This window comes from Meles meles, chromosome 4, assembly GCF_922984935.1.
Source record: "Meles meles chromosome 4, mMelMel3.1 paternal haplotype, whole genome shotgun sequence".
Lineage (NCBI taxonomy): Eukaryota > Metazoa > Chordata > Mammalia > Carnivora > Mustelidae > Meles > Meles meles.
In genome coordinates this window covers 50,439,621-50,461,953 of record NC_060069.1, presented here as the reverse complement: position 1 = coordinate 50,461,953, position 22,333 = coordinate 50,439,621, and the positions used below count along the sequence as shown (strand labels likewise).

Sequence of the window (22,333 nt, the reverse complement as noted above, 5' to 3'; positions counted from 1 at the left end):
CCTCATTGTAAAAATTGACATTTAACGAGTACTTACTAAGTGCCAGAGTATGTGCGAAGCACATTAATAAACGTGTTCACTCATTAAATCTTTCAGCTCCATGAAGTAGGTACTATTTGGTCTTAGCAACTTCTTCACATCATAGGATATTTTTGTCTTGTATCTAACAGGAAACTTAAGCAGCCTTGCTAGTGTTACTGTAGGCAGGATGTGAATCCAAGACAGCCATCTGAAAGCAGTACCAGAGCATCTCTCTTGACGGGAGAGAGCTCATTGGCCATGAATGTTTTTTCCCTGACCAATGATACAACCTCCTGCCCAAAGTTACCAGTATCACTAGGTTGGCAACAAGTCTTTGGAAGTTTACATCATCCCTATATTTTTGAAGTTACTAAATGTGAAAAATATCATGACCTCAGTGTTCCCTTGCTGAGCCAGATTCATAACATTACCACCACCTGCTCTTCCAAAGGTTTCCATTTAATGCAGGTTTAAAAATAAGGACTCTGCTCTCTCTTGCTTTCTTTAGAGAAAAGGTGTAAGTCTGGCTGGAGTGTTTAAGAAATTCCAGGGTGATGCAGTGGAAAGAACTTGTCTCAGATCTTCCACAGGACCTTGGATAAGTCGACCTTACCAATTTTCAGTTTTCTCCATCTCTGTAACACAGTGATTGAAGAAAACAATTTGTTCGGAGGAGAAGGGAGCTGAAATGGATTACATACAAGTCTATTGGTCTTTAAAATCCACACAAAACCTTTAAAAACTAAAATATACAGTAGCTAGTAAAACATGTCCTGACTCCTGAAATGTTGAAAGATCTTTTAACTCCTTTTTTGATTCTTCTTCCCTTCTTCCTTCACTCCCTTCCTTCCCCCCTCCCCACCTTTTTTTCCCATCTAGATAGTAGTGTAGGTGCTAGAGGTGTTGTTGTGAATACAATAGGCAAGTCTTCTTTTGTCAGGAAGCACACATTCCCATGGGGGAAAAGAAAAAGGTAGTAACAAATAACCCAATGAATGGAGTAATTTAAAGTAGCAATAGGGGCTGTGGGCAGAATACAGTGGGGAAAGAGTTTTAAAATTGGTCGTTGCAAGTAGAGACATTTAGATTTTTAGAAAGGGTGATTGGGATGAATTTCTCTGAAGAGGAAATATTTTGCTGGATATTGGAATGATGAACTGGAACTGGCTTTGTTCTGGGGGAGAACATCACCAAGAAGACAGGGCATAAGCGAAGGGGCTGCGGGAGGCATGAGTATGGGCTGGTCAAACAAAACAAAACAAAACAAAACAAAACAAAACAGAATGAAGGCCTAAGGTCAGGAGTATGGTGAACAGGGAAGAGAGTAGAATAATCTCTTAGCAGAGAGCTGACCATCAGTCAGGTCATGCAGAGCATCTTAAGGAGTTCAGTTTTTATTCCAAGTATATTTGAATGTCACTGAAGTGTTTTAAGTAGAGGTATGGTACTATTCACATTTTTATTTATTTTTATTTTTAATATTTTAAGTAGGCTCCATGCCCAGTGTGGTGCTTGAGCTCATGACTTTGAGATCAACATTCACACACTCTACCATCGGAGCCAGCCAGGCATTCCTATAGTCACATTTTTTAATGACTGCTCTAACTGCAGTGGATTATAAGGGCTAGAGTAGAAGCAGAAAGATGAGTTAGAAAATATAAAATAAGAGATTCAGGGTCATTCAAAGCCTAGGATCCAGGGAATGGGAGTAACCTGAAGTCTGATTAGAAGAAGTGGAACTTGAACATGAATCTGGTTTGAATGAATCCAGTAGCATGTAACCCATTATCTTTTCAGGTAACGTACTTTAGTTTTAGACATTCCTATCTCTGAGAAATTATATGCTATAATCACAGAATATAGTAAGTGCCTAATAAGTGTTATAGATCCATCCTTTTTGGTCATACTCAAAAGAGCTAATTATAACACCTTTACATGTATGGAAACTGACTGAACATTCCCCTTTTCCTTTAATTAGTCTAAGTGTGCACAACTTCATACTTACTTAGTGACAGGACAACAGCCATTGCCCTGCCCCACAGCCTAATTATTGTAGGTGTACAATTCTCATTACACATATGCTGGAACCATACTGTGACTAAAGTGTTATTGGACTTTGCCTAATTAGATGTACTGAGAAGGGCCTAGGTGTTGGTGGTAACTTAGGCTAGGTCAGTGCTTTATCAACTATCAAATTCCACTACCTGCTAGAGAAACGGGTATGTCCCTCAAGCTAACCCAAGTAGGCTACCCCTAAATAGCTTTAGTCACACAGTGACCAGAAGACAGCATAGGCTAGGTGAATAGGGACACATCCTCTGTTCCAGCCATAGGGAGGGATGGGGCTCTGTCTGGAAAATGAGAAATCAGACAAAAGGCCTAGGAAGTTCCTAAGGACCCACAGCTATGATATAGCCCTTTCGGGAGACTGGCGTGCAATAGCTCAGGGCTACAGTTTTTTGAAACCTATTTACTAATAAAATTATCAGATATTTGTACTATGTAAGCTAGAATTTTTTCTGTTTCCTGTTTTTTATTCTCTTCCAGCTGAACTTTAGCATCGGTAAAGTAATGTTTTTAAGATATTATTTATTTAATTTTAGAAAGAAAGTGTGCTAAATAAGGGGAGAGGAACAGAAGAAGGAAAGGGAAAGACTCTCAAGCAGACTCTGCACTGAGGCATGGAGCCCAACATGGGGCATGATCTCACAACCCTGAGATCATGACCTGAGCTGAAACCAGGAGTCTGATGCTTACCAACTAAGCCACCTAGATGTCTCAATTCTGAAGAATTCTACCTTATCTCAGCTATTTTCTGGGAAACCAAGAAATGGGGTTTAGAATCACATCTGTCCTAGAATATTAGAGGGTAAGCACTTCATCTCTGAGATGCAGCATTATGGACAAAAAATTAATCAGGAGTCCCCAGGAGCATGTTGGGCTAAAGGGGAAAGATCTGGTGATCTTTTTCTCTGTACTTTTTGAGATAAAGGTCTTGCTTTGATTTGTATATATTATGTCTTATTTTTGAAAATGAAGGCATTTCCCTTGCATCCTCACCATCCTGGTCTTTTCTGAACAGGTGCTCTAGCTCAGTTGTTTTTGAAAGTGTGGTCCTCAGACCAGGAACATCAGCAACATCTGGGAATTGTTAGAAATGCAAATACTTAAACTCCAACCAGACCTCTGAATGTGGTACTCTTGGGTTAAGGCCCAGAAATTTCCATTTTAATAAGCCTGCCAGATAATTCTGATACATACTCAAGTTCAGAAATTGCCTACTCAAATTGGCCCAAAGTGAGGAACTCAGAAGCGTCCCACACTTCACCTGGGTGAGACAGAGCAAGAACTCCTGCTCCTTCTGTGGGCTGGAGGTCAATTTAGGGTTAGAAGCCAATTCTCTTGGGTTCTAGGCCTCGGTTTTTTACATCATATCATGCTCTGAACCTCAATCCTGGTAAAGAACCACAATGCTAAAGATCACCACTCACATTATCTTTCTTTTAGTTTTGTAGGTTTACCATACTAAAAAGGAAATAGTGGCTGGTAATTTCATACCTAGAAGTAGAACTTAAGAAAGTAATCAGACATTGAGATACCATCTTACACCAATTAGAATGGCCAAAATTAAAAAGACGGTAAATAACATGTATCAGAGAGGATGTGGAGAAAGGGGAACCCTCTTACACTGTTGGTGGGAATGCAAGTTGGTGCAGCCACTTTGGAAAACAGTGTAAAGTTTCCTTAAGAAATTTAAAATAGAGCTACCCTATGACCCTGCAATTGCGCCACTGGGTACAAAGATAGAGATGTAGTGAAAAGAAGGGCCAAATGTACCCCAATGTTCATAGCAGCAATGATCACAGTCGCCAAACTGTGGAAAGAACCAACACAAGAAAGAGCCAACTTTGGCTTAGCCAAAGTTGAGAGGAATTTTTTGTTTTCATAACTTTCAAGAAATGGTATGTAAAAATTGTTGTTCAATAACATATAATAAGAATTAGAATAATAGCAATAATAAGCATTATTACCAGGAGAAATGCTAAGGTCTTACAGCTACATTTCAGTCATACTCTTATAAACCTCATTAAAGGCAAGGAGAAAAAAATGACAACTATGGGCTACTGGGAATATCATTAATTCAAAAACTACTTAATGAGAGATAGTATTAACCGAGAATTCGAAAGGCAACATGAGTGTGGGTCCAGCTCCGGGCCCAATGCCCACCTTGCCTCAAAGCCTTCAGTTCTAGGGGCTCTTCTTCAATGCCTGAAATTTATGGCTCTGAAGAAAATTATGCATCCTTGCAAATGTCGTCAGGTGAAACACCCCACTCAGGGACTATCTCTCTTCTTCCTCCCTCCATGGTTATGCTTATTCAGGCCAGTCCTGAGTTTTTCACCAGTCTCAGAGTAAAACTACTACTCTCTTCTATAGAGGAGAGCATGGTGAAGCAGAAAGATGCAACCCAGGGGCAAGAAACAGATCAGAACTCTGTTCTCTTGCGGCACCTGGGTGGCTCAGTTAGTTACATGTCTGCCTTTGGCTCAGGTCATGATCCTGGGGTTCTGGGATTGAGCCTTGTGTCAGGCTCCCTGCTGAGCAGGGGGTCTGCTTCTCCCTCTTCCTCTGCCCCTCCTGCCCTGTTTGTGCTTTTTCTACCCCGCCCCCCCCCCCCCGCCCAATAAATGAGTATAATCTTAAAAAACAAAACAAGCAAAAACATGTTCTGTCAGACCCAGCTATATGTCATCAATGCTATATTACAAAAACAGAAATACCTCAGTCTCTAGAAGATGTAAGAACTTTCCAACATTCTGAACCTTAGCAATAAGAAGGTTAAGACCTGGTTCTAGAACCAGAGAATGAAATGTAAGAGGTTGCAGAAAAACACCTAGCCAAAGAATAGCAAGACTGTGACTCAGAACACCTCAGCAACTACAGAATACCCAGGCTTCTGTTCTTCTCTCCAGGATACCTGATGAACACTTCTGGAAACCTTCCAATATGGAACAGCCAGACCTGGAAACCTTCCAATATGGAGCAACCAGACCTGGAATAGCCAGTCTTAGAGCAACCATCCCTGGAACAGTCAGACCTGCTGCTCCCAAGCCTGGAAAAACTAGACCTGGAACAATCAGCTCCGCAACTGTGGACAGGAATCCCTGCAGCGCCAGATCCTTTTCCAGCAAAATTCTGCCAGAGATTTGGAGTCCTTCTTAGAAACTGCTAGGGATAGCCATAGAATAACAAAATAATCCACTAAGTACTTTAATACTTCACAAATAATGGATTTATTCCCATATTACTCTGTGAATATAGCCTACAGATGTGTGACAATGAGTATATTTTTCGATCTCAATTTAGTCAGTGGCTGTAGTACTTTTAGGATTTGTATTTTAGGGCCTTTATGCTTCTTGTATCCATTGAGGGGGTAAGATTGGAGACTAATCAAAGATGTTTCAGTAGCATTGGCTTCTATGGACAACATGATGAAAGATGTTCCTGGCTAGAGATAACAAGATATAATATTAATTTGGATATCTTTAGGTTTTAGAATCTAACCTCAAGAATAGGAAGTAAAAATATAACGACTTGTGATGAAGGATTATTTCTATTTTCTGAGACTGCGAGGCTTTACTTTACAATTTTTATGGTAAAGTGTTAAACTATAATGTGCTTCATTGATTTCCTCTACCCCTGTGCTGATTTACTCCAACTGCTCATTTGTTCATCATTCTAGTATTTGTAGAAAGTTGTTTTGTATTTTAATTTTAATCATGATAATAGTACCAGTTTTGTTGGTTGGTTTGTAGGCTTAAGTACAAATAATAAAAAAAAATACCCACTTAAAAAATATTCATCGAGGGCACCTGGGTGGCTCAGTGGGTTAAGCCTCTGCCTTCAGCTCAGGTCATGATCTCAGGGTCCTGGGATCGAGTCCAACATCGGGCTGTCTGCTCAGCAGGGTGCCTGCTTCCCTTCCTCTCTCTCTCTGCCTGCCTCTCTGCCTACTTGTGATATCTCTCTGTCAAATAAGTAAGTAAAATCTTTAAAAAAAAATTCATCGAGTACCTGCTATGTGTTCTGTGGTAAGCATTGCTATAAAATCACATCATGAAGATTGTAGTATTGTCTAACAGAACTTATAAAACATTATGAGACATTGGAACTCAAATGAAAGTAAAAAAAAAAAGAGATTAGAAAAGAAGAGAACTATAGGTCAATGTTAAGAGCATTTAGAAGAGGAATGCATTCCCATCAAGACTTGAAATTTTTTTGGAATTCAGGTGATGAAGAGGAAGTCTTTCCAAAGGAAGCATAAGCAAGAATTTGAGGTGGAAAATGATGCCATATACATGGAAAACACGAGTAGTTTTCTTTTGTTAGAGAATATATCCTCCCTTAGAGTGCCATTTTGAGGTTTACCAATACAGAGCAGCATGTAGTAAACCCTCAGGAAACTCTTTTGATTGCTACACTTGGAATTAGTCTGTTTTTGGAAAGAAGAGGAATATAGTTTGGTTGCCCTAAGGACAGCTTCTGCCCATCCACATGTTTTCCCTGACCCCAAACTAACTAACCAACTGAAGCAAAAATCCAATGGTGAAGAAACCTTAAAAAATAATGCAGTTATAGACTACATTCTCTTGAAGAGGACATAGAGGTATTACCATAGCCCATCACTCTCTCACTCTCTTATTTCCCATGTTCTCCTTCTTTCTGTGATGTGGCTCATCCTCACAAAAGAGTGACCAGGCAGTGCAGTCAGCTTCCCCCTGTGGAGTAGGAATGTCTCTCTGGGAAACATTCTCACAGCACTCTGGTGAATAAAAGTATCCATCTTCTCTGGGAAAGGATCCAAAAGAGAGGTAGAAGATGGGGAAAAGGGAAGTGAACAAAACAGTTCCTCCTAGAATGTGCTACGTAGGGTCCCATGGGCTTACAGTGTGTTACTCATTCAGTCCGTCCATCATGTGGTGGCTGGCAAGGCTAAGAACCAAACTCACCACCAGCTTCTTGCTGAAAACTTTTTTTCCTTCATGATATCATTCTGCCTAGTAAATCAGGAGAAGGCAGTGTTAAAGTTGAAGAGTAAGAGTTTGGGGGTGGAGAACTTGACAGGAAAAAGCTGTGAAGGAAAAAAAGAATTTGCAAACTAATCAATTTTTTAAAAATTATTTTTATTAACATATAATGTATTATTTGCCCCAGGGGTACAGGTCTGTGAATCATCAGGCTTATACACCTCATAGCACTCACCATAGCACATGCCCTCCCCAACGTCCATAACGCAACCATCCTCTCCCTACCCTCCCAGCCCCCAGCAACCCTTAATTTCTTCTGTGAGATTAAGAGTCTCATGGTTTGTCTCCCTCCCGATCTCATTTTATTTCATTTTTTCCTTCCCTACCCCCCACAACCTCCCCACCCTGCCTCTCAAATTCCTCATATCAGCAAGATCATATGATAATTGTCTTTCTCTGATTGACTTATTTCACTCAACATAATACCCTCTAGTTCAATCCACGTTGTTGCAAATGATGAGATTTCATTTGTTTTGATGACTGCATAGTATTCCATTGTATATATATACCACATCTTCTTTATCCATTCATCTGTTGATGGACATATAGGTTCTTTCCATAGTTTGGCTATTGTGGACATTGCTGCTGTAAACATTGGGGTGCACATGCCCCTTCGGATCACTACATTTGTATCTTTAGGGTAAATACCCAGTAGTGTGATTGCTGGGTCGTAGAGTAGCTCTATTTTTTTAAATGAAATATACTGATACGTTATAACCTGTAACCTTCCAAAGACCAGTGGTAAAGAAGGAAGGGTATATAGAGGGGCCCAGCAAAGGAGCTAAGGATTATAGTTCTGGATTATAGTTCAAGGATTATAGGCTTTTCCAGGAGTTTTGACCCTGAGAAGAGATTGGTTTGGCCACACAGCAGGTCTGGAAGGAAGGTTTGGCACCACTGTTTTCGGATAGGAAAGATGGGTACCTTTTGTGAAGGATTCAGTCCCTCTGAAGCAGGGCTTTCTGAACTTAGATGTAAATTAGACTCATCTGGAGAAATTTTAAAAATGCAGATGTCCAGCCCTCTGTCAGCGCCTATGGTAATTGATCAGGGGTGAAGGCTGACCTTCAATTCAGTCTGTTGTTGAAGCTCCCCAGGTGATTCAAATGTATAGTCGGAGGTGAGAATCCTACTCTGAAGAGGTTGAAGAATCCAAAGAAAGTGGAAATAATAATAAAAAGAACCAAATATTTATTAGCAAAATAACCAGTAATTTTCTCACATTTATCAGAAATTCCATATATATCTGAAACACTTGTTTTTATTTTTATTTCAGTAGTATTCCTGATGGTAAAAATTATTTAAAAGAGAAAGTGACAAAATAACAGATGTCTGGGTAATTGTATATAGGTGGAGTTGTTGTTGTTGTTGTTGTTTTTTCCCTGTTCCTTTGTATTTTTTTGTTCTTCCCAAACAGATTTAGAACATGCTAATTTTATAATTAGAAGATATAAATAAGACCCAGGGCAAATAGCTGCATGTTGAATCATTTTATCTATGTTATATAGAAATATTACCTATAATTACATGATCATTTGAGAGAGATCTTCATATAAGAAAAGATCCCTAAAATATAACAGCAATTCAAACTTTAAGACCATTTTTTAACCATTGGCTTTAAATATCATTTGCCTTTATTAATAAAGAAACATTCACAGGGTCACCAAATGCTAGGGATCCCTGAGTATTTTGTATTCATCCTTTTCACTCACTACAGCTCCTTGTATTTTCATTAGCTCCATCTTACAAAGGCACATGAACTTGTTCAAGATGAAGAGACTACAAAATGGCAGAGGCATCAGATTTGATTTCAGCCTTGCCTTATGACCTAGATAATGTGTCTGCTATTGATGTGCTCACTTGATTTTTGGATCTCACATACATCTGGAAGGTGAGTTCTCATTTCATCAAGAAGTCTTGGTAACTTACTTTAAGGACCAGGCAGGCCCCAAAGCTATGCTTTTTAGCAGGCACACAGGTATATGGGAAAACTCCTTATTTGAAAGAATCATTAAAAAAACAAAAACAACCTAAAATATTTAATGAATCTTACACCAATCACATATTGGAGAGTCAATGTAGAGGCTGAAGGGTTATTCTCCACTGAAAACAACAGTCTCAGGAGGTGGTGGTGAGCATTCCTCATTAGCCCCCACTTCGGTTTAATAGTCATTAGTGACAACAGAGATAAATTTTATAGGTGCTAATTGACCCTGTAGGAAGACTTTGAAGTTCTAGCTTAGGACGTCTTTGAAGTTTAGTTTTAGCTAAAGTGCCGGGTCAAAGACCTGAGAAAAATACACAGTGGAGAAAGAATTGCAGGTACCAAATCTTTGCACTGTATGAGTGATCGTCAAACTGTGGTTTCGAGACTGTGACCAAAACAAACCCAAGTAGTACTGGGCAGGAAAAAACAAAAAACAAAACAAAAAAAACTCTTACCAAGTTGCTGTAAAACTTTTCTGAGGAAATATTTAAGAAGATTTTGTATGTGTCGCCACTCTGTTCTCATAACATTAGAGGAAAAGGAGAAAACAGCTGACATATTTTTGTACATACAGCTTTCACAATTCATTTGAGTTCCTCACTGAGTACATTGGAAGCTCAGAGAGATAAAGGAACTTGCCCATATTCTCTCTACCAATGAATAGAGAAATTAGAACTCATTTAGACAAGTAGTGTGGGTATCATTCTTGACAGCATCGCTGCCTCTATTCTTTTTTTTTTTTTTTAAAGATTTTATTTATTTATTTGACAGAGAGAGATCACAAGTAGGCAGAGAGGCAGGCAGAGAGAGTGAGAGGGAAGCAGGCTCCCTGCCAAGCAGAGAGCCTGATGCGGGGCTCGATCCCAGGACCCTGAGATCATGACCCGAGCCGAAGGCAGCGGCTTAAACCACTGAGCCACCCAGGCGCCCCCGCTGCCTCTATTCTTGAGTGGGAGAAACAGATAGAATAAGGAGGGAAAGGAGACACCTGACATCTACCGAGTCCCATCTAGCTGGGGATGGGGCCTGGCTCTCTGCATTTCTACAGATGGTAGAGCAGAATCATGTGATCTTGAACACGAATATCAGAATTATAGGGTAGGGATAGAAATATATAGATAGAAATATATATTTTTAAATATCAAAGCTAGCTGGGTATTGTTAGGTCTCTAAGGATAACAAGATACTCTTTCCTAGCATCAAAAGAGTTTACTCTTTAGTGGGATCGTGGGCATTCATGGCAAAGGAGGAAACTGAGTACATGGGAAGAATGGGGAAAAGAAGTGGCCAGGCTGAAGGACGTTAGCCTGCCTAAAGCCCACACTGGCACATGAGTGTTGTGTTAAGAGATACTGCATTACAATTTCATCCCAGCAGAATGATTACCGGTAGGAAGTCCCCTGGAGAAAAACAGAGTGGGTGGAAGATGATACCCTGGAATGGTGGAGAACTGACACTGCCAATGGGAGGGAGAGAAAGGACTTGGTTTCTCTGTGACTGCGCCTGAGCCCAGAAGAAAGGAGTGGATGGCCCCTCACAGCCACTTCTACCTGCCTAACTTTATATGCAGAATCCCTCCTCTTTTCTCCCTCAGAATGCTGGAAAACTTTCAAAAGACAGGTGATGTTAGCACATTCTGTGTCTTTTGAGAACTGTGGATGAAAGGGACACATAAATTTCGGTTATTATTACTTACGTGCAGTAATTTTAGTTGGATTTCCCTGACACACCTTCTCCTTTGTAATATTTTTCTGGGAGTATGTGTATGTGTGAGTGTGTATGTGTGTGTCTAAGTGGCTTTGACCCTAGGGCTTTCTTTGATTTATAGGCAGCTCTCTAAGTTGTGCTAAGGTGGTTTCAGAGCCTGTTTGTTCTGGCATCCCAATAAAGCCTTGCTTCCCATGGCAACTCCAGCCTACGAAGCAAGGCCTAAGGGAAAAAACAGTTTTCCTTGCCAGAATGAGGCAATAGCACTTTTGGGGTGCTATTTTGCTGGGTGGTGTATTATTTCTCAAGCAACTTCACTCATGAAAAACTAAAAAAAAAAAAAAAACAACATTAGGATTTGAATATTACCATGGGAAACAGCAATCTTGGTTTTCCTCAAACAAGCTAAGTGATCTTTTGAGACTTTAGTTTTAAGGTTTTCAATGATTGGTTGAGTGATTATTTGAGAGAGAGAGAGAGAGAGAAGGAGGACGAATCTCCAGCAGACTCTACGCTGATCTCAGAACCTGACGTAGGACTCGATCTCACAACCCTGAGATCATGACCTGAACCCAAGTCAAGAATCAGATGCTTAACCGACTGAGCCACCCAAGCGCACCAGTTTTGGGGTTTTCAACTTGTCATCTGCTCAGTGGCAAGATTCTGGAGCATGTTCCCCATGAGTAGGCCCAACAGATGCATGTCCACTTCCAAATATCCTTCTTTTTTATATGCTAGAGTTCAAAGTTTAACTCCAAGGTCGATTCTCTTCTGTCATTGATGCCTTCCACTGCTTGCCTTGAGAAGAAACCTGTGCCTCTCAGACTTGGCTGCACATCAGAATCCCTGGGGAGCCTTCAAAACACACCAATGCTCGGACCCCACCACCACGGAGTCTGATTTGCTGGGGGTGTGGTGTCAGGGCTGGGGCATCAGCAGTTCTCACAGGTTCCCAGGGGATTTTAATGTTCAGCACCCCTGGTCTGGTTCAATCCCTCTGAGACCCTGAAGAAGGAAGTAACCTCATCAAGGTCATTAAGCAAAGAGACTGTCTTTCGACCACACATGCTGACTTGTGGTTGATTAAAATACCTCTGCGTAGTTAATTGTGCTCTGTTATTATCTAAATAATTTTCAGGCTGCTCACATAATAAATAGCTAATCTATGGCAGTTACGTCCTAAAATACAGGATGCTGACTTCCGTCGCCCTCTACAGCAAATCAGAATGTGCCTGCTTGCCATAAGGAGTGGGATTATGGCTGGGGGAGGAGGAAAAAAAAAATAGTGGAGAAGTAAACTATCCTGCCACACCCTTCTCCGTAAAGAATGCTTCCCAACAAAACAGTATCTTCTATACTGGAACATGACTTATTCCTGTGGTGAAGAGCACTCCAAGTAATCTAATGTATTTATCCTTACTGGCCTGGTGATAAAAATTCTCTTAGTATGCCAGGTACCTCTGCCCCCATTTCTCAATGGTTTGGGTAGGTGCGTATGTGTCACCAAGTGTGAGACTATAGCAACTTTCTAAGCAAACTATCCTATGTCAGTGTTGACCTCATGCCTAAGAGCCCTCAGCTTATTGGTATGTGCTTGTACTGAAGCCAGAGACCAAGACAAATTTTATTTCTTGCTTCTATATGATGTTCATTAAGAAATAGAGTTTTTGGGGGGGTAACAATATATTTTAGTGGTTTTCTATTAGAAATTATCTTTCAGTGGTGCCTGGGTGGCTCAGTGGGTTAAAGCCTCTGCCTTCGGCTCGGGTCGTGGTCTCAGGGTCCTGGAATTGAGTCCCGCATCAGGCCCACATCTAGCTCTCTGCTCGGTGGGGAGCCTGCTTCCCCCTCTCTCTCTGCCTGCCTCTCTGCCTACTTGTGATCTCTCTCTCTCTGTCAAATAAATAAATAAATATTAAAAAAAAAAAAAGAAAGAAAGAAAGAGGGGGCACCTGGGTGGCTCAGCGGGTTAAAGCCTCTGCTTTCGGCTCAGGTCATGATCCTGGGGTCCTGGGATAGAGCCCCGAATCGGGCTCTCTGCTCAGTGGGGAGCCTGCTTCCTCCTCTCTCTCTGCCTGCCTCTCTGCCTACTTGTGATCTCTGTCTCTCAAATAAATAAATAAAGTCTTTGTAAAAAAAATTATCTTTCAGTACCACAAAGCTATAACTCAAAGTATAGATATAAGTCTTTACTAGGCTTATATAGGAGTATAGATATAAGGCTTTCCCTTCTATGTTTTTCTTTTATTATAAAAACAATAAGTCATTTAGCTAAAATCACTATCAATGTAAATGAATTAATTTGTTTAAATTAAGAGTTCATAATTTTTAAATTCAGAGTTTGTAAAGTTATTGCTAGACCTTAGAAGAATATGGTTTTCTCTGACAGTAATTGTGATTCAATGAAGAGCACCAACTGTGGCTGTCCAGGGACTTTTTGCCTCTAAAGCAAACCAGATTCAGATTATAGGAGGAGTGAAGCAGAGTCCTAGGAAGAGAAGGTTCACATTAACACTGGCTTCTTCCTGCCTCCATCATGCTCTCCTTGCGTTCTCAACAAATACTCATCATCATCAACCAAGGAGGGAACTCCCTGGAACTTCTGTTTTTACCATCTTCTTTGCCTTTTTTTGTACCCCCACTCTTTGCCTTTATGCCCAAATAATCTAGGTATTTCATATATAAAGACAGGCATATTTAGAGAGATCAGATTTTGCTGAATGGTAGAACTAGAAGGATGTTTGGAGAAATGCAGTATAAAATTTCTCCTCTTTCCCTAGATAGATATATCCCTAGATTGGTACATCTGCTATCATTTCACAGATGAAGACATTGAAACTTAGTAAAGGTAAGTGATTTGCCTACAGTCATATAGTAAAATTAAATAGAAATGCTAGAGTGAAATTAGGACTCAAAATTCTAAATCAGGATTTCTCTTCATTTAACCCCATAGAATAAAATAAATCATAATATAAAATTAATTAAATGTTAAGGCAATATGCTTTTAGAGATTATCTTGTGTGCATAATACATGTATATTAACCCTGTGTGCATAAATACACTCATTTAACTCTTGTTTATCCATGCCACTAGAGATAACAATCACCTTGATAATTATCAGTCATTGAGAGCATAACCCAGAGAGAATTAATGCTTGAAGGCACATTCAGTATCCCCGCTCCACTGGTCCTATTAACTGAGACATATAGACCTAGAGAAGGCCAGTGCATTCTCAAGATCATGCAACTGGTAAGGAAGATACCCTGAGCAATTAATTCTGCTTTATTCTAGGCTTAATATCTCCAAAAGTCCATGATATATATGGTTACTATCATGAATACTAAGCATGGCACAAAAGACATAACAATAACAAGACGAACAAAAGGTGGAAGTAATGAAACGAGTTTTTTTAATGATGTCAGACAAATCTCTTCTCTCTGCTCTCACTCTGCCACCTGTCAAATGTGGCATTTATAACAAGGGCCTTTAAGCTCTTTTTCTGAAGGACCTTCTCGTCTATGAAACTAGCAGCTTGAAGTCTAAGAAATTGACCATGATTATTTAATGAACAGAAGGGAAACTCCTTACTAGCCCAGGCTCCATCTCAGCGGCATTTTTGTGCCAGGTTAAAAAGGGCTATGAAAGAAGCCAGTTGGAAAGAGATGGATTCCCTAAGGTCCTTGGAAATGTGTGAGCTTCTCCTGGTGCTTCTCTAGATGGAAGATACATGGGTCTCCAAAGTACAGAAAAGCAAAGTAAAGAGCAAGAGAAACTTCTGGGGTTAACAAAGTCATACACATTATACACAAGTTAATTTTCTAGGGAATATGTTGTTTCCTTAAAAGGAGAGAATCTTAGGAAAGATTTTTGTGTGACTAACCTCTTTGGAGGAAAAGGGTTACAGGAATGCACAAAGTTTCCAAATGAAAAAGTAACCTGGAGACTGTGTTCTCACAGGATCGGCTTACCAGGGTAATGAGGAAATGCTTCCTAATTTTCATCCTAGGGGTGATTTGGACCCAGAGCTCTTGAGACAGGAAGGTAGGTGTAACCTAGTCTGCGTGACTGGTTCTTTGTAGGTTTTTAAATGCTCCAGGGGAGAAAGTGGAGATGGTAGCAGCCCCACCCAGAGTGCCTGAGCCTGCACAGAGCTTATACTCCCCAGTGAATTCTCTAGAAGACGCCCCCCTGCCCCCGCAGGGGATCTGTAGAGCAGCTCTGAGAGTCAAAATGTCCCTATGATGCTGCTAGCTAATTTTACTGGCACAGATGAAACGTGCTTATAGCATCGAATACAAATCAAATCCCCCTGTATCAATCCTCATCTTTTAGTACCTGTCATCTTAGCAACTGAAGGAATTGCATTTGTATCAGTATTCAAGAGGATAGGAAAAAATAACGTTTTTGTTTTTGTTTTCGGTTTTTGTTTTGTTTTGTTTTAAATTTCTCCCAGGGGCTGAAAGAGTTTTTGACTCAGGAAGTGAAATTTATTTCCTGGTTGTAGACAGGAGGGTGAACGTAGGTGTGTGCTTTACATTATGATGACAGGTGTTACATACCTTTCTGAGGCGAGGTTTGGGTGTACTGGGGTGTGCCCCAGAGGAAGTCAATGTTCAGAGCTTTTGTGCATGTGTGTATGTGTGTGTGTGTGTGTGTGTGTGTGCACTAGAGCTATTCGGCTTAATTATACCCATGCTGCTAGCTCCCTTTTTATCATTACTCTTATTCATTTTAATATCCACTTCCCGTGGCTAAGCATAGAGAAAAGATGCATGTATTATTTGAACAACTTTACATTTATGATGCTCTTCGTTTGCAAACCTGGAGACTCCACTGTAATAATAGTCAGAGAAGATGAGCTCTCGAATCCAGCTTCTAGCTTAGAGTGTAAAGGCACTTCGCTGACAAGAGGGGAGGGAAGAGTACCACAAGGCAACAGTGGGGGAACTGGGCACCAGGAGTGAGATCAGAGGAGTGAGATTGACAGTGCATATGTCTCTGTTCAGTTTTTAGTTGGCAAGGAGAATAACAGATTACCCACTGACATCCTGAGAACAGCAGCTGTCAAAACTGTCAGTCAGGGGGAGATTGATTCCTTTCAATTACTTGTTGAACCAAGAAGTTAAAAGACAGAAAAGATATATGAGGGCATCTGACTCATTTCAAATCCCTCTGCATTAGCAAAGATACTCACTAAAATCAACCTTCAAGGGCCAAATAAAGGTTTATCATTATTTTGTGTTGATGTCATAGAAAAGACGAGGAAGAACAATGTCTGTTCATTCATTTCATCATTTCATTCATTTATTCAACCATCTCCCCTCCCATCCCCACGCCTAGAACTTACTCTGTGTCAGGCCAGCTGTCTTGATGATACAAAGATGTGCTGAGGGTTAAGTGCTGCCCCTTCAAAACTCGTAAGATGCAACCTCTGTGCTCCAAGAGCTCACCATTTTCCCTGAGAGACAGCTCTAAGAGCCAACAATGCCAGCGCAGTGTGATGGGTACACTCACTCAAAAGTTGTGTGCTGGGTACTGATATGAAACAAGGGAGAATGAGGTGATCTCTCCTTTAGCTATTCAGAGAAGCCACCCCTCTCCAAAGTTGAAGCTGCTGACCTGGGTCTTGGAGGAAGAGAAGGAATGAGTTTCCTATTGCTTTCTCAGGCAGGGTCAGAGCCTTCTCATGACTCTCAAGCCAAAGGAAGAGAGTAAGGACCAGCTCACTTTCTCATTATCTCAGACTTTGGAAGCATCTTGGAGAGATAATCCAACTTTATTGTATTCATCTGAGAAAATTTAGGAATTATGCATTTCAGGACTCCAAACTTCTAGGTCTTGTTTCAGGAGAACCAAAGGGAATTTCAAGAATCTATATTTGTATGTGGTTCAGGAAGTAATTCTTATTTGTGGCCACATTTGAGAATCACCATCAGGCTGTGTTTGACTTTCTCAAAACATAGTCCCCAGACAGCAATATCACCATTGCCTGAGAACTTGTTAGAGCTGAAATTCTTGGACCCTATTTCAGATCCATTGAGTCAGAAATTCTGGGGGTGAGGTTTAGTAATCTGCTGTTTAACAAGCCCTCCCCATGATCACGACAGATTAAAGATTCCCTTGCTCTGAAGCAACCAACCAGCTCATTGGATGCTATTCCATATGGTAACTGAAGAGAGTTTACTGAATGGACTGTTTGTCTAGACGTAGACAAATTTAGAAGGACCAGCAAGGAATAAAGGAGCTCAAGATTAACAACATTTGAAGGAGTTACCCACCCCCCACCCCCCGCCAAGATCCAAAGGAGCACAGGAATCGAACGCTGTTCTAAGGATCTGACAAGATTTGAAGTATGGAAGAGGGTCTCTACAATACGACCCTTGTCTGACCCTCACGTATGTAGGAGATAGTGATAGATATGGGATAAAAACAGTATGTGCTCTCTTCTCCACTCCTCTGAATTCTTACCTGCATTTCCCACTTTGCAACCCAATCTGAAGTCAAAAAGCAACTCTCCCCAGGTGATAAGGTCAGGATTTCAATTTCCCAGGGCTCAGAATAAGGCAGGAAATTGAGGAGAACGGATTAGGCCTAATAACAGAAGACCAAGTGTCACAAGCATATAATCCAAGCTTTGAGATTCTCCTCTCCTCCAACTCAACTGCTAGCACTACCTTTCCAACTTTTTAAATCGCTTCTACTGTATCAGTTTCCAGTCCTCTCCGACTGCACAAACGTCAGTAATTGTAAACTCATGGTTGCTGAGAAGAGTCCTGGTTCTTTGTATCCATTACTTCATGTTCTAGATGGAAGATCTTCTCCTCTTCTGCTGTTTGAATATGGCCATTCCTTTTCCACCAATACCATTTTTTCCCCTTGGATTAAATGTCTGCTATTTCTTTCATTGTTTCCTCTCTGACAAGGTTTGGAATCTCTTCAGGTCTGATTGACCTGTTCACAGTTCAACTTGCCATTTTCCTTTAGTTACGTCTAGAACAGAACACTGTATCCCACAGAAATCTGCAAGACCAATGTGATTCAATACATATCTGCTCATCACCTACTACATGTCAGGCTATGTTCTTAGAGGAAAGAGGAAATTTCAAAGTCCCTAATCAGGTGACTCACTGTAAAACCTGTGCTCATGAAATGTTTCTAAATTATATTTTGCTTCTGATGAATTATAAAAACTTTAGTTTACATTATTTCATATATCCTTCTATCATTCTAGAGAGGTAGAAACCAGCAACTAATATTACACCAGATTTTACCCAGGGACTGCAAGGTAACGGCTAGTACCATCTTACTAAGCTCATTAAGTAAATGGGAGAATACCCCTGAGTTCCAGGTCTGTTCATTCTCTCTTTTGGTCAACTGTGTTTCAAAAACCTGAGTTGCAGGAAGAAAGGATAAGTGCATTTTATTTGGGGAGGAGGGGAAGAGAGATATTACACTATACTCGTTCACATCTTCATCCCTATAGGCTCTGGAAGCTTGTACCTCGATTTCTCTGCCACTGAAGTAGAGAGAATATTAACACCTACTTTCTTCACAGAACTTGAAAATTGACTAATATAAGCTTTGAAAAGCCCAAAATAGTACCTCTTTTTAAATATTTAATTAATTAATTTTTTTGAGAGAGAGTAAGAGAGACAGCACAACCAGTGGGGAGGAGCAGAGGGAAAAGGGAGAAGGAGGCTCCCCACTGAGTAGGGAGTCCAAGACTGGGCTCCATCCTGGGACCCTGGGATCATGACCTGAGCTGAAGGCAGATGCTGAACCCACTAAGCCACCCAGGCACCCTGAGCCCAAAATACTCTTCTTTTTTTTTTTTTTAAGATTTTATTTATTTGACAGAGAGAGAGAGATCACAAGTAGGCAGAGAGGCAGGCAGAGAGAGGGGGGAAGCAGGCTCCCTGCTGAGCAGAGAGCCCGATGCGGGGCTTGATCCCAGGACGCTGAGATCATGACCTGAGCCGAAGGCAGAGGCTTAACCCACTGAGCCACCCAGGCGCCCCGAGCCCAAAATATTCTTAAGGTTATCTGAGAGATTCAATTCATGGTGTCAATAACATGATGGATTTGGAATCTTGGCGATAGAAGGCCTTTAGAGAAGTTTTGATCCAGTTGTCCTCAAATTTCAGCAAGCACACCAGAAGCACCTGAAGGCTTCAGAAACTAGATGTCAGCCTCCACCCCTAGCATTTCTGATTCAGTTGGTAAAATGTAAGGCTTGAGAATTCACATTTCTAACAAGTCCTGAGATGATGCTGAGTCTACTGGCCTGAGGATCATACCTTGAGAACCACTGGTCTAGTCCATTCCTTTATTTTAAAGGGGAGATCACCGAAGCACAATGTAACAAAGAAACTTGCCTAAGGAGACAGGATTCTGACCAAAATCTGAGTCTTGCCTTTTTCATTTCAAGACTCCCTGCATTTCCCCCAAAACGACCCCAAATAAACACACCATCTCCTAAAGACTCATGTTTTGCTACACAAAAATGGCTTCAAGATAAATCCCCTTTGAACCAGCTCTCAGCCAACCAGCCTCTCTCAAGAGAGAAAGCCTGGAATCAACACTGTTCCCTTTTTCCAGCTTCAGGAAAGGGCGACTGTGACTTAGTTTACTCCTGTCCAATGCCAGATGTCTGAGAAGTGCCTGAAACTTTGAGAAATTCATCTTGTCTCTCCATGTTTCTATTCCTCTCCATCTGTAAAACGGGGTCAGCTGTATTGTACCTCATGTGCAGATCTGTGTGCCGTGAGGTTTAGCGGGGAAGTGGCTGCAAAACATGTTGCAGATGGATGTGTGATGGAGGAATGCTTAATATCAAAGCGAGATGTCATTTTCTTTCACTCTGCATCTGTAGTTTGTAAAACAAATGCTTCTAAATTCACAGTATTTTTCTCACATGTACTATTTTTTCCAGAGTGATATTTTCCCAAAGCCTCATGCTGACTTAAGCTTCTGGAACCTTGTGGGTGGATCTGCTAAATTAAAGGCTTGTATTTAAATTTTCTGCATAACACTGGTGGGCCGAATGCATCCCCGTGGCTGAGGAGAGCAGAAAAGATTTCCAGTCCTGAGGGGCATCCATGGGTCAGAGGGTCTGTCAGTCCAGCCAAATGCGAGGGGATTTCTTTCCCAAAATGGATAAACACCAGCATTGCTGGCATTCTGGGAAAACCTCAAACAGTAAAATATAAGGCTGGCTATCTAGATTGTAGAGGGATAAATAAATAGAGTGATTGATTGATAGACAAAAAGATGAACAGGATGGGTAGATGGATAGCTAGCTACCTAGCTAGAGAAATATATAGTTATAGATGCAGATATCAGGACCACAGTAAATTTTCAGAAAGAATTATGATAAAAAATATGCTGAATTTATGTTGTGATGATCTGGATTTCAGTTCAGTTGTATTACCTTGTGTGTAATAATGATGTGAACCTGAGCTTCCGTTTATTTATGTTTAAAAATGAATTAGTAACATCTCTCTTACCTACTAGTAAGCCTGTTATGAGGATCATTGCAATGAGATAATGCAAATAAAAGCTCTTATAAAGTATGATCCATAGATAAGCTATTTGTACCAAAATTCTATGTTCTTTGCCCTACATCAATTTTCTACATAGAGAGAAAACTTGAAAGTTGTAGCCAAGATGATTGAAACTAAAGCGTGAATTAAATTTAAATATGAATATTCGTGGACATCTGTGTGTGGGGGCACATTTGTGTTTATGTGTTTGTATGTATGTTCATGTATGTGTATAGTCGTAGTTCAGAAGTAATCTCCAGCCATAGAAATATTTGTGGAGATCTTATCTAAGGAAATCAAAAGAGGGAAGAATGGTCTGTTAAGGAGGGGAGTAGACCTAGTAAGTACATCTCCCTGGAACACAAATCTGAGCTACTTAGACCCATCATTGGTTTTCTGTAATTCAGTATTACAGGTTTAAAGAAGTTAACATTTTAAGTAATTGAGCATCTTCTGTGAAGTGTCTTAGAATATGTTTACTGATTCTTAAGAGCAGACATGGGCTCTCAAGTCCTTGTCTCAGTCATTTCTATAACCCAGTTTTGACTATGGCTTTATTTACTACTGAGTTGCATATGGTATATTCCAGGAATTTCACCAGAAACATATTCTCACACAGAAATCTACAGCTCTATACAAGAGCTGAATTACATTAAGACTACCAAAAAGACCCGATAATGCTGCTCTCCGGTCGTTGAGAAATTGCTGGTGATCTTGTCTCCATTTATTTACAACTATTTACAACTGCCTGAAACCCCTCCCTTCACGTTTCAGGCAATAGCAGACCTGAATAAATGCAGTGATCAAGTGGGAGAAACAGACCTCCCTCAGCCTGATAAATTACCTTAGATTCACAGTCCTCATCTACAGCCTGAGGTTAATAATGCCGTTGCAAATGTTATCAAGAGGTAAATGACCACAGCACACGTAAGTCACCTGGCAAAAACCAGGTGCTGAGTGCCAGCATTTCTTCTGACCTTGAGTTTCATCAGAAGCATTTCATTTAGGGCTGGAAGCTTCTTCTCACCCAGAACAGTGAGGTAGAGGAATGATCAGATAGAAAACACATAATTCATCACATGTAGATGAACTGAGTTGGTCTGGGTGGGGGCCGGTGAAAATTAAGCTGCAGAGGAAGAAAGGCTTTGTTTTCTGCTAAAAGGGGAGTAGTGATGTAGAATTTTGTTTCTCTTTTTTGTTTTCCTTCCCAGGAAGTTCTGGGTAGCAAGATAGGAAAGCACATGCTTTTTAACAACAACCCCAGTATTCAAAACTATCAAACCGTTCACTCTGAAGTTGGAAACTTTCTGGGCGAGTCAGCTACTAGTATAAGAATTTCCAAACACACTTGACTGAACAATAAACAAATACGTTAATGAACTCTTCTGTATTCAGTTTCCCGTCTTCATTGATAAATAACTATACCTCTCAGGGCACTGAGAATTTTATAATGCATCTTAAGAAATCAAATTATTTTTATAGACAGGAACTCATAAAATTATGTGACTGAAGCCTCACAGTATCTCTGGTTGTAATTGGTCCCCAAAAGTGACAGCTGTATGCCACACCTGTAATGCAGTAGTAGTAGTAGTCAGGGAAGCCACAGGATTTGTCATGGCTCATGACATCACAAGGTCTGAGAACTATGGCATTGAGGCGGTATGGCATTCAGAATGCTTACTCCGCCTTAGTGCTATCACTGGTCTCAGAAGGCTCAGCCGCGGAACTCAGTCTAGCAAAAGAGAAGAAAGTAGAGCCAGGTCCCTGGTCTGAATTCTCCAGCCCACACTGGTATGCATCTTCCTTTATATCTTCCTCATGATCTTTGTGGTCAAGAAATTCATTTGCCCTAAGCAAAATTTTAGAACTGCAGTACTTACATTTTTTTGAAGTATAGAATCCTTTTTATTTTTACAAAATAAATCTGTAGAAAAATCAGAATATATCAAAAGGTTACAACTGGGAGGATGAGTGCTCGAGTGGAGCCA

The 22,333-nt window shown here is 40.6% G+C and overlaps 1 pseudogene; it reads left to right on the top strand.

Annotated features, from left to right (window-relative positions):
* Positions 1-4,709: 4,709 nt before the first annotated feature.
* On the top strand, positions 4,710-22,118 carry LOC123940679 (annotated as a pseudogene).
* Positions 22,119-22,333: the final 215 nt, after the last annotated feature.